The sequence below is a fragment of the Colobus angolensis genome, unplaced genomic scaffold (genome assembly GCF_000951035.1).
Source record: "Colobus angolensis palliatus isolate OR3802 unplaced genomic scaffold, Cang.pa_1.0 Scaffold401, whole genome shotgun sequence".
Lineage (NCBI taxonomy): Eukaryota > Metazoa > Chordata > Mammalia > Primates > Cercopithecidae > Colobus > Colobus angolensis.
In genome coordinates this window covers 249,127-258,429 of record NW_012117389.1, presented here as the reverse complement: position 1 = coordinate 258,429, position 9,303 = coordinate 249,127, and the positions used below count along the sequence as shown (strand labels likewise).

The 9,303-nt window shown below is 41.7% G+C and overlaps 1 pseudogene across 1 annotated transcript in view; it reads right to left on the bottom strand.

Moving 5' to 3' along the window:
- LOC105521602 overlaps nt 1-8,695 on the bottom strand; it is a 188,777-nt pseudogene extending 180,082 nt beyond the window's left edge. The window contains exons 1-4 of the transcript XR_001003298.1: nt 8,640-8,695; nt 7,721-7,847; nt 6,208-6,336; nt 4,722-4,792 (exon numbers count right to left, since the gene is read on the bottom strand). The product of XR_001003298.1 is annotated as a zinc finger FYVE domain-containing protein 9-like (transcript). The remainder of the gene's footprint in view (nt 1-4,721; nt 4,793-6,207; nt 6,337-7,720; nt 7,848-8,639) is intronic.
- Nucleotides 8,696-9,303: the final 608 nt, after the last annotated feature.

Here is a 9,303-nt window from a genome sequence, read left to right as displayed (position 1 = left end):
TCAGGCTGATCTCCAACTCCTGACCTCAGGTGATCCACCCACCTTGGCCTCCCAAAGTGCTGGAATTACAGGCATGAGCCACTGTGCCCTGCCTAACATGTACTTTTAATCTAAACTAACGTATATCTGTGCACATATAGCCGCAGGTCCTTTATCGAACACTATATATGCACCAAATAAGTTTCAATTAGTGCAAGCTACAGAATCAACTCTCTCCCAATCCCAACAAAAAAATGCCAGAGGCCATACATTGAAATAAATGAATGCAAATTAAAAACAGCTGCACACAGCTGGGCGCGGTGGCTCATGCCTGTAATGCTAGCACTTTGGGAGGCCAAGGAGGGTGGATCACCTAAGGTCAGGGGTTCGAGACCAGCCTGGCCAACATGGTGAAACCCTGTCTCTACTAAAAAATACAAAAATTAGTCTGGCATGGTGGTGCATGCCTGTAATCCCAGCTACTTGGGAGGCTGAGGTAGGAGAATCACGTGAACCCAGGAGGTGGAGGTTGCAGTGAGTTGAGATTGTGCTACTGTACTACAGCCTGGGCAATAGAGTGAGACTCCAACTCAAAAACAAAACAAAACAAAATAAAAACTGCACAATTACCTTTCCAACGTGATTTTATTTTATTTTATTTATTTTATTTTTTGAGATGGAGTCTTCTCTGTCGCCCAGGCTGGAGTGCAGTGGCACGATCTCGGCTCACTGCAAGCTCTGCCTCCCGGGTTCACGTCATTCTCCTGCCTCAGCCTCCTGAGTAGCTGGGACTACAGGCGCCCGCCACCACACCCGGCTAATTGTTTGTATTTTTAGTAGAGATGGGGTTTCACCGTGTTAGCCAAGATGGTCTTGATCTCCTGACTTTGTAATCTGCCCGCCTCAGCCTCCCAAAGTGCTGTGATTACAGGCATGAGCCACCGCACCTAGCCAGTGATTTGATTTTAATTAACCTATTTATACTATATATGGATGCTAAATTTATAACACTTAAAAGAAGTGTTAAAGAAGGAAGTATAGATTTGATAAAATATTTATTGGGTATCAAGATTTGGAATTTATCAATTACAATTTATTTTATTTTCTGATTTAGTGTTTCCCCAATATAAAACTATATTGGCTTATTTATGAATTCAAAGGTATGCCTAGACTTTTCTTTAAAAAAAAAAAAAAATTGAGACGTGAGGGCCGGATGCAGTGGCTCACGCCTTGAATCCCAGCATTTTGGGAGGCCAAGGCAAGAGGAGAGCTTGAGACCAGGAGTTTGAGACCAGCCTGGGCAATACAGCAAGACCCCGTTCTCTACAAAACATTAGGAATGTAGCTGGGCATAGTGGTACACGCCTATAGTCCCAGCTGCTTGGGAGGCTGAGGTAGAAGGATCACTTGAATCCAGGAGTTTGAAGCTGCAGTGAGCTATGATCAGGTTGCTGCATTCCAGCCTGAGCAACAGAGCAAGAGCTCATATCTTAAAAAAAATTTAAAAATAAATAAAAATAAAATAGGGAAGTAGTTATTGTCCTGCATTCTGATTTTGAAGTATTATATTTCAATTATTCACTTAATCAAAGTGATTACACTGTTAATAGCAGTATTGGGGCTTCAATTCAGTGTTAAAATAGCTGTATCACACCATTAGTCAGTATGCAATTACAAGGAATCTAGTGGAGACAGTTGCATGCAATCCAGATATATGCAAACTAGAGATGAAGACTTCCTCAATTTAATGCATATGAGCAAATTATATAGTTAAGCAGGGCTCACTAAGGAATGAATTGCATCCATTTTTACCAGTTGCATCATGTGACTTTTCATTTCAATGTTTCAGAGATGCTTTAAAACTTGGAAGCTTTACAGCGCTGAAAGCGGTGTGAAGTTTCAAGAACCCATACCAAAACCAACCAAACAAAAATATGTTCTTAATGTTATTCCTAAATTAGGACTTTGTTCTCCCTCCAACTCAATTTTTTCACAACATTGTCTTATCAGAAAGGCTGTGATAATGCTCCCCTGCAGTCTAATCCACAAGATTAAATCTAAAACCTTGGACATAAAGATTGTGTTTCAGTGTTCAATAACATAATATTCAATGGAAGAAGCTTCATTTCTCATTCCTGAGATACCAGCAAATCAGGCTCAAAAATCATGGAAGGCTCAGAAATGATCAAGGAATAGACGCCTGATGGAACAGATGCACAGATGCTGTGCTAGAAGAAAAGACAAATGCTGAAGTGCATAATGATTTTGAAAAGATTTCTTTATCAAACATGTCATTTGTTTGAAGGACCTGAGTTGTTGGCATCAGATGTGGGATATCAGCTTGTTAGCAAAGTGAAACATGATGGCAGCTACATACTAGCGATTGATGAGTCAATTGAAATCACTGATGCTGCTCAACTGAGCATCTTCATTTAATATGTCATTGGCCAGAAGTTAATGAAACACCTTCTGTTTTTGGTTATCATCATGGCCAGTAAGACGTCACATCTCAGAGTAGCTAAATATTTTTTGTAAAGCATAGTGAGGTCTCCAAAGAAATATCAGCTGGCCAACCAATTACATACTCTCTTGGTGTTTCGCAAAAAAGATATGAGTGTAGTTTTTCTGTGTAAGTTCTGGCTGGGTAACATTAGTGAATCATTTGTAAACAATTCATTTATACTGGATTTATATCAATGCATTGATTTATTTGTACCACAAATAGCCTTCTATGATTGACTCTGGGACATTACAGAGGGAATTGTTAGCATACTCATTTTGCTTATTTCACCAATGAAGTTTCTGATGACCTAATTTTTTTTTTTTTTAAAGGACTTTTGGCTGGGAGTGGTGGCTCATGCCTGTAATCCCAGCACTTTGGGAGGCTGAGGCGGGCAGATCACCTGAGGTCGGGAGTTTGAGACCAGCCTGACCAACAGGGAGAAACCCTGCCTCTACTAAAAATACAAAATTAGCCAGCCATGGTGGCGCATGCCTGTAATCCCAGCTACTCAGGAGGCTGAGGCAGGAGAATTGGGAGGAAGAGGTTGTGGTGAGCTGAAATCGCCCTATTGCACCCCAGCCTGAGGAACAAGAGCAAAACTCCATCTCAAAAAATAAAAATAAATGAATAAAAATCTAAAAAGGGCTTTTTTTTTTTTTTTTTTTTTTAAAGACAGAGTCTTGCTCTATCACCATGCTGGACTGCAGTGGTGCAATCTTGGCTCACTGCAACCTCCACTTCCTGGGTTCAATCGATTCTCCCGCCTCAGCCTCCTGAATAGCTGGGATTAAAGGTACGCACCACCATACCCGGCTAATTTTTTGCATTTTTCATACAGACAGGGTTTCACCATGTTGCCCAGGCTGGTCTCGAATTCCTGACCTCAGGTGATCCACCCGCCTCGGCCTCCCAAAGTGCTGGGATTACAGGTGTGAGTCACCACACTCAGCCTCAAAATAAATTTTACAAGGCTGACCTTCATGTTTAATTGGGCAGGGTAAATATGAGAGAGTCAGGAAGAAAGAGTTAGACAAAGCTGACAAACCAGTGAAAAAAAGCCTCCCAGGCCTCCGTAAAACAGCCCATGTTATTTAGCAGTACAGCTTCTCTGGGAAGCCCCAAGTTTCCAAAATCAGTGGGAAGGAAAGAAACACTTGCCACTTAGACAGCTCACTCAGGAAGAGCTGTGTGTTGGTGGTTTTGTTTTGTTTTTCTGTATAAATAGACTTATAATTGAAAACAAAATTCTATAATGCTGTAGTAGAGCATTTCTATGCTGTCTTTCAGTCAAGCCTCAGTTTATTAACATAATATAAAATCAGAGTAACCTTTACAACATAATAAAACCAAACGTATGGCTGTAAAGTAGTAAGACTAGTGGTGGTTGTCTGTTTTGTTGTTGTTGTTATCTTAAGTGAATCCATCACCCATGGAATCCATAAACTTATTTGAAGGATGCTGACATTGGTCAAAACATTTCAGGACTCCTCACTGGCAACTGTGTTCAGGGCTAGCTTCCAAGCTCCAAAGAAAATCAGTCTCATTACTCTATAGTCACAACTACATAATATGATCATAAATTTGGTAAGGGGAAACTGAATAATTTAAGACATAGATTTAATCTTTTTGTTATATGTGAATATCAACTTTCACATTGTAAAATTGTCACTGAATTTTAATATAAGAATCAAGCTGTTGACTAAAGTAAAAATTTTATTCAATTAAAACCAAACCATTAAATTACCATGTTTACAGATTTTAAGTACACAACTTATTTTTATCTAAGAATAAGTGTTTTCATTGGAAGATAATGAACAACAGGCATTTAATAACATTTTAATTTTATGTGTTTAAATATTCATAGCTATGTTCATAAACCCACATGCCCGATCTAGTGATTATGCTTATGAAATGCAGTATTTCTTACATGCCACAAATCTCCATCTACTTTCTGAAAACTATTAAATTTGCAATGCAGTACAAACCACTATATGTTTTTAGTAAAATATTCTATAATAGTAAAAATAGGAAACTACCCCAAAAGCAACAAAACAATAACTACCTGCAAGGGGAAAAGAAGGCATTATTTGTTCAGGGACTACTCCGTGACAGGCTCTTTATGGACATTTTCTTGTTTAGTCCATAGAACAACCCTAAGAGGTATTATCCTTATTTGAAGGATGCTGACATTGGTCAAATGAGCCAGTGCAGCTGGCTCATGAACAACTCTGTAGCTTACCTTTCGTAGGGCTTTTTCAACAATCCCATTATTATACTCCACTGCCTGTCTGAAAGAACACAGTTCTTGTTCTTAAAAACAAAACAAAACACAAAAATTTTACCAACATTGTTATGGGGCATAGAAAATGTCAGGTGTTAGGAAGCTGAGAGTCAAAGAATCATAGGCTTCCTTGTCCTGGCCTTTTCTATTATTCTTGATGTAAATGAACAATTGGAATCACAGGGAGATGAGCATGTTTCCTACTACTAAAAAATTATACTATCATCAGTCTACTTACCAAAAATTTCAATGAAACTGGATCTAAAGAATAATAGTAATATACGCTATCAGGCTGCAATTTTATAATACTTCATCATCGCATAATCATGCCAAATAAATAGAATGATAGTCATTCACAGATTACACTAGATTATAGATGTTAAATTTAAAATGAGAAATCAAGTATCTAGAGTTCCAATAATTTTTCTGTAGTGTCTTCATCTTCTCTAACATTACAGATAATTAATGACTTGTGTTTTAATAACACCTATATTCCATGATTCTCTAAGTGTTCTAATCAATGGTTGTGCCAAATTGTCTGCCCCAAAAACCACTTCAGGGCTTCTGAATAATATACATGTAATGTTGCAATGTCTCCTCCCTGGATGCCACGGAGGCACTCTTTTCATCTTTCAGGTTATCTTCAGCTTTATCTTTCCCTCTCTTTCTCACCCAAATATTGGTGTTCAAATGCTCTTTTTTTTTCCCTCCAAACTCCTGCATCCTTTCATTCCTCCTAATCACCTCAATCAATCCTTGACTCTGAATTCTTCCCCTGGTCTTCCCAGCACCTGGCCTTGAACCCCTCTGGGAAAACACTGTGAGTTCAAAACAGTTGTTTGTGGTTTGTTCGGCGGGTTCCTCCCCACCCCCATTTATTGCCTAGTGAAAGCCCAGCTATATCGTGAAAAATGTGAATTGAACATAAATTGTCCCAAGTCAACAGATTAATCAAAGTTATTTAGGGGCTACTGTCATTTTAATAAAACAATAATCACAAAAATAATTTAAACGGTTTTATTTAAGTCAAACAAAAATTGAAGGGATCCTGGGTATTGCTTTCTGAACACAAACATGAAATTAACAAAACAATAATTCATGTTTCTAGTTTTAAACACTTTAGTTCTACATATAGAATGCTGATATTTGAAAAAGATTTTCAACAAGGTCAACACAATGTATGAGATAATGCATACTGGGTTATGAATTAGGCCAGACTTCACCTCCATCTTCCCATTTATAAATCCTAAATTGGGGGGAGTTTTTTTGCTTTTTCATTTCACAAATGATTGCTCAACACAGGATGAAATACACCAAAAGAAGAAAATAGTCTTTTTATACCTAGGGAAGAAGCTACTACTCTTAAAATGATCACTTCAAGGTAACAGACATCCAAATTGATGTGGTTTTCTTTGAAACCTCATCAGTAAATCATTTCTTGCACAGTAGGTTCGGCATTAACCCTGCATTTAGGATAGGTAGTGTTATGGAGGGCTGGCTGCTGCATACCAACGTCAGTATCAAGTTCTTCGTCAGGAATTAGAGACTGTCCCGGATACCAAGCAGGACAACACTGGCAAAAAAACAAAAAGTGAACTGCAGATAGGTCAAAACAGGCCACATTTCCTCTTAGAAAAAATGTCATAAAACGTTACATGGATATGTTGTTTTAAACTCTGGTTTATAATAAAACACGATGGAATGTTTTATTTTTAACACCTCAAATTCAAATGGTGTTGACGCAGGTTGTATTTTAATAAAACATATGACACAAGACACACACCCTATTAGAGATCAAACATAAATTTGCCATCTGGTGAAAGCTATTGTTACAGTTACTATAAAGCTTACATTTCTCTCCATTCATCAGATTTGTAAATAGGTTGAACTGTCATCAGATTAAAAATATACAAAACTGCTTGGTTTGTTAAATGTTAATGAAAGAGATTTTCTTCAGTTTCAACAGATTTTTTGAAACGAGTTTCTCTAATATTCAAAGGATTTATGTTCCTCTGTTAAGTTACCATTAGTCCAAGTACTCTGAACACTCCCCGCTTCAAATGCTTCCAGCAAAGTTAGTGTTTTCCAAGCTGTAAATTTCAATGGTTATGATAGAACCAAACCTCGGTAAAAAAGCAGTGCCCTTTGGAGTCGTCATCCAAACAAATATAAGAGCTCTATCAATTTATCACTTGCCCGGTTTTGCAGAAATTCCATTCACATAACTCCTATGAAAATCAACCAGTTTTACCATATCAAATGACCCAAAGAACACCGCAGGTATCCAGGGGAAACAGTCCACCAATGCATCTTAGCTCGACTTTAAAGTCAATTTAAGAGACAATCTGGGCTCTGTAGCTCTTAAAGGGACAAACTCCGTCTAACCATTGGCTAAAGCTTTCTTAAGTTAATGAACTTTTTATCTTCCACACTTTTGGTACCAAGAGATTTAACCAAAAAAAAGCTCAAACCTCAGGGTTCACACTACAGTATGGAAAAACAGAGTATACAGCAAGCACCATTTACTTCCTTTGATCTCTCAAAGATGTCAATACAATTCCAGTGAGGGGGTGGGGAAAGGGGGAGTGAGTGAACCGGGGAAGGAAACTTCACCCACAGGAAAAATATATATATATATATATATCGGCTTGGTGGCAATTTCAAAACAAGTTTCCAAACTACTGAAGAGGCTCCGGCCCCCTCTGACTTGCAGGAATCACACATAAGAAAAGGACAGAAAATACTACAGGGCATGCTTATTTTAATTGCCCATGGGTTTCCAATGCAAAGCACGACAACTTAAATGCATATTCCAAATTCTTGCTCCAAAGCCGTCTTCTTTGTGCACTGAAAAGGAGGAAAGACAACCCCATCAATTGTTCTCTGCAGATAAAGGCACTGTTTTGCAGATTTCCCCCCAGATCTGGGCCAGCCTTGCTAATGACCTGCCCACCCACCTGGGGCCCTTCCCAAGGTGGCCCACGGGAACTGCCCCACACCTTCAGAAGCCCAAATGCGTGACACTGGACAACCCCAAGAGGGCTGACTTTTCCGTTTGGCCGTTGGTCTCCACGAAGACGCAACCTGGAAGAGTTCGAGCCGTTTATTTTCCTAGAGGAGCTGAGGTTCAATTACTACACTTTTTAAAATCTTACATTTTCTTTTCCCTCACAAAAGACACATCTGAAAGTGAATCTGCAGCATTTTTCTACGGAGAAAACATGAGCTCGAGATCCCAGAGCTACCAGGGGTTCTTTCAACGCCAGCATTAAGGCAGTTAAGCAAAAGCTGAATTAAAAGTTTTCGGAATTCTGGCCTTTTTTTCCCTTAACATAAGACCACCAACTGTTAGGGCAGACACCAAAGCTACAGTGCCAATTTTCATAGGCTCACGTTTAAATGAGATATACAGAAAACGGAGCCTGAGCAACGTGTAGGGGTCGAACTAGCAATGGCACACTTGTCTGTTGAAGAGCCGGGGCATTTTCTTGGAAAATGGTGCCTACGTGTTCATAGGCTTCGCCACTGTCCTGAAAGAGAACATACTGTCCACTCTTGGGGCATTTTTAGGGACTCAAACGTTCTGTGGAATCCCAACCGGGGCCTGATAACTCGAAATGGCATCCCCTACCCATGGGAGCTCCGGGAGGGGGCGTTTTAAGTCAGGCCAGGTGGGTGGGGAGGCCTCTGGCGGGTTTTTTGTCCAAGTCCCATGGGAACCCCAAACCCAAAAAGCACACGCCAACTTCCCAGGAGAATGCCCAGGAAGAACTTCTTCGCTTCCGTTTTTTTAAACAATTTTGTGCTCAACCGCCACGACCTACATTCCTCCGCGAGGCGCCCAGAGCTGAGGCATAACAACGGAGTTTAAACTACGTAACAGTTCGGCAGCCTGTAGTCTGCGCTTTGCTGTGCTCCGCGGGGGTTCGCATCCGGCCGCCATGTTCACGACTCGAAAGCCGCCCCAAAACCAGCCCCCCTTCCCATATCCCTCTCCTCTCCTCCCCTCCCTCCAGCTCAACCGAGGCCGCGGCACTGCAAAGCCGCTTTCAACTCTAACCCCCCACCCCCTCGCAGCAAAATCCGACTCGACGGCTGCGAGGTGTGCGCCTGCGCGCGGCGCGGGGAGGGCGCGGGAGTGGGGGTGGGTGTGGGAGGCCTACGGGCCCCCGGCCGCGGCTTGAAAAGGCCGGAGCCACGGGGAAGCGGGGGAGGGGTAGGGGTCCCGGCCGGAGCCTCCTCTTTCCTCTCAGCGGGTCCCCGCTCCGGCCCTGGCCCGGCTCTCACACGTGCGCGCTAAAAACCCACTTCAAAGTCTGTTCCCGGCACGGGGGCGGCCCCTTTTGCGCCGGCCCCTGGGCACCCGCGCGGGCCGACAACCAGTCCCCGGGTCTCGCAGTCCCCTCTGTCCCAGGCGCTGCGAAGAGGCCGGAGGGGCCGAGCGAGAGAGGACGTTCGCTGATGACCCCCGGGAGCCGCAAGCGGCCTTCGGGTGGACGAATACCTCCCTGCCCCCAACCCCCACCGCTTTAGAAAATTG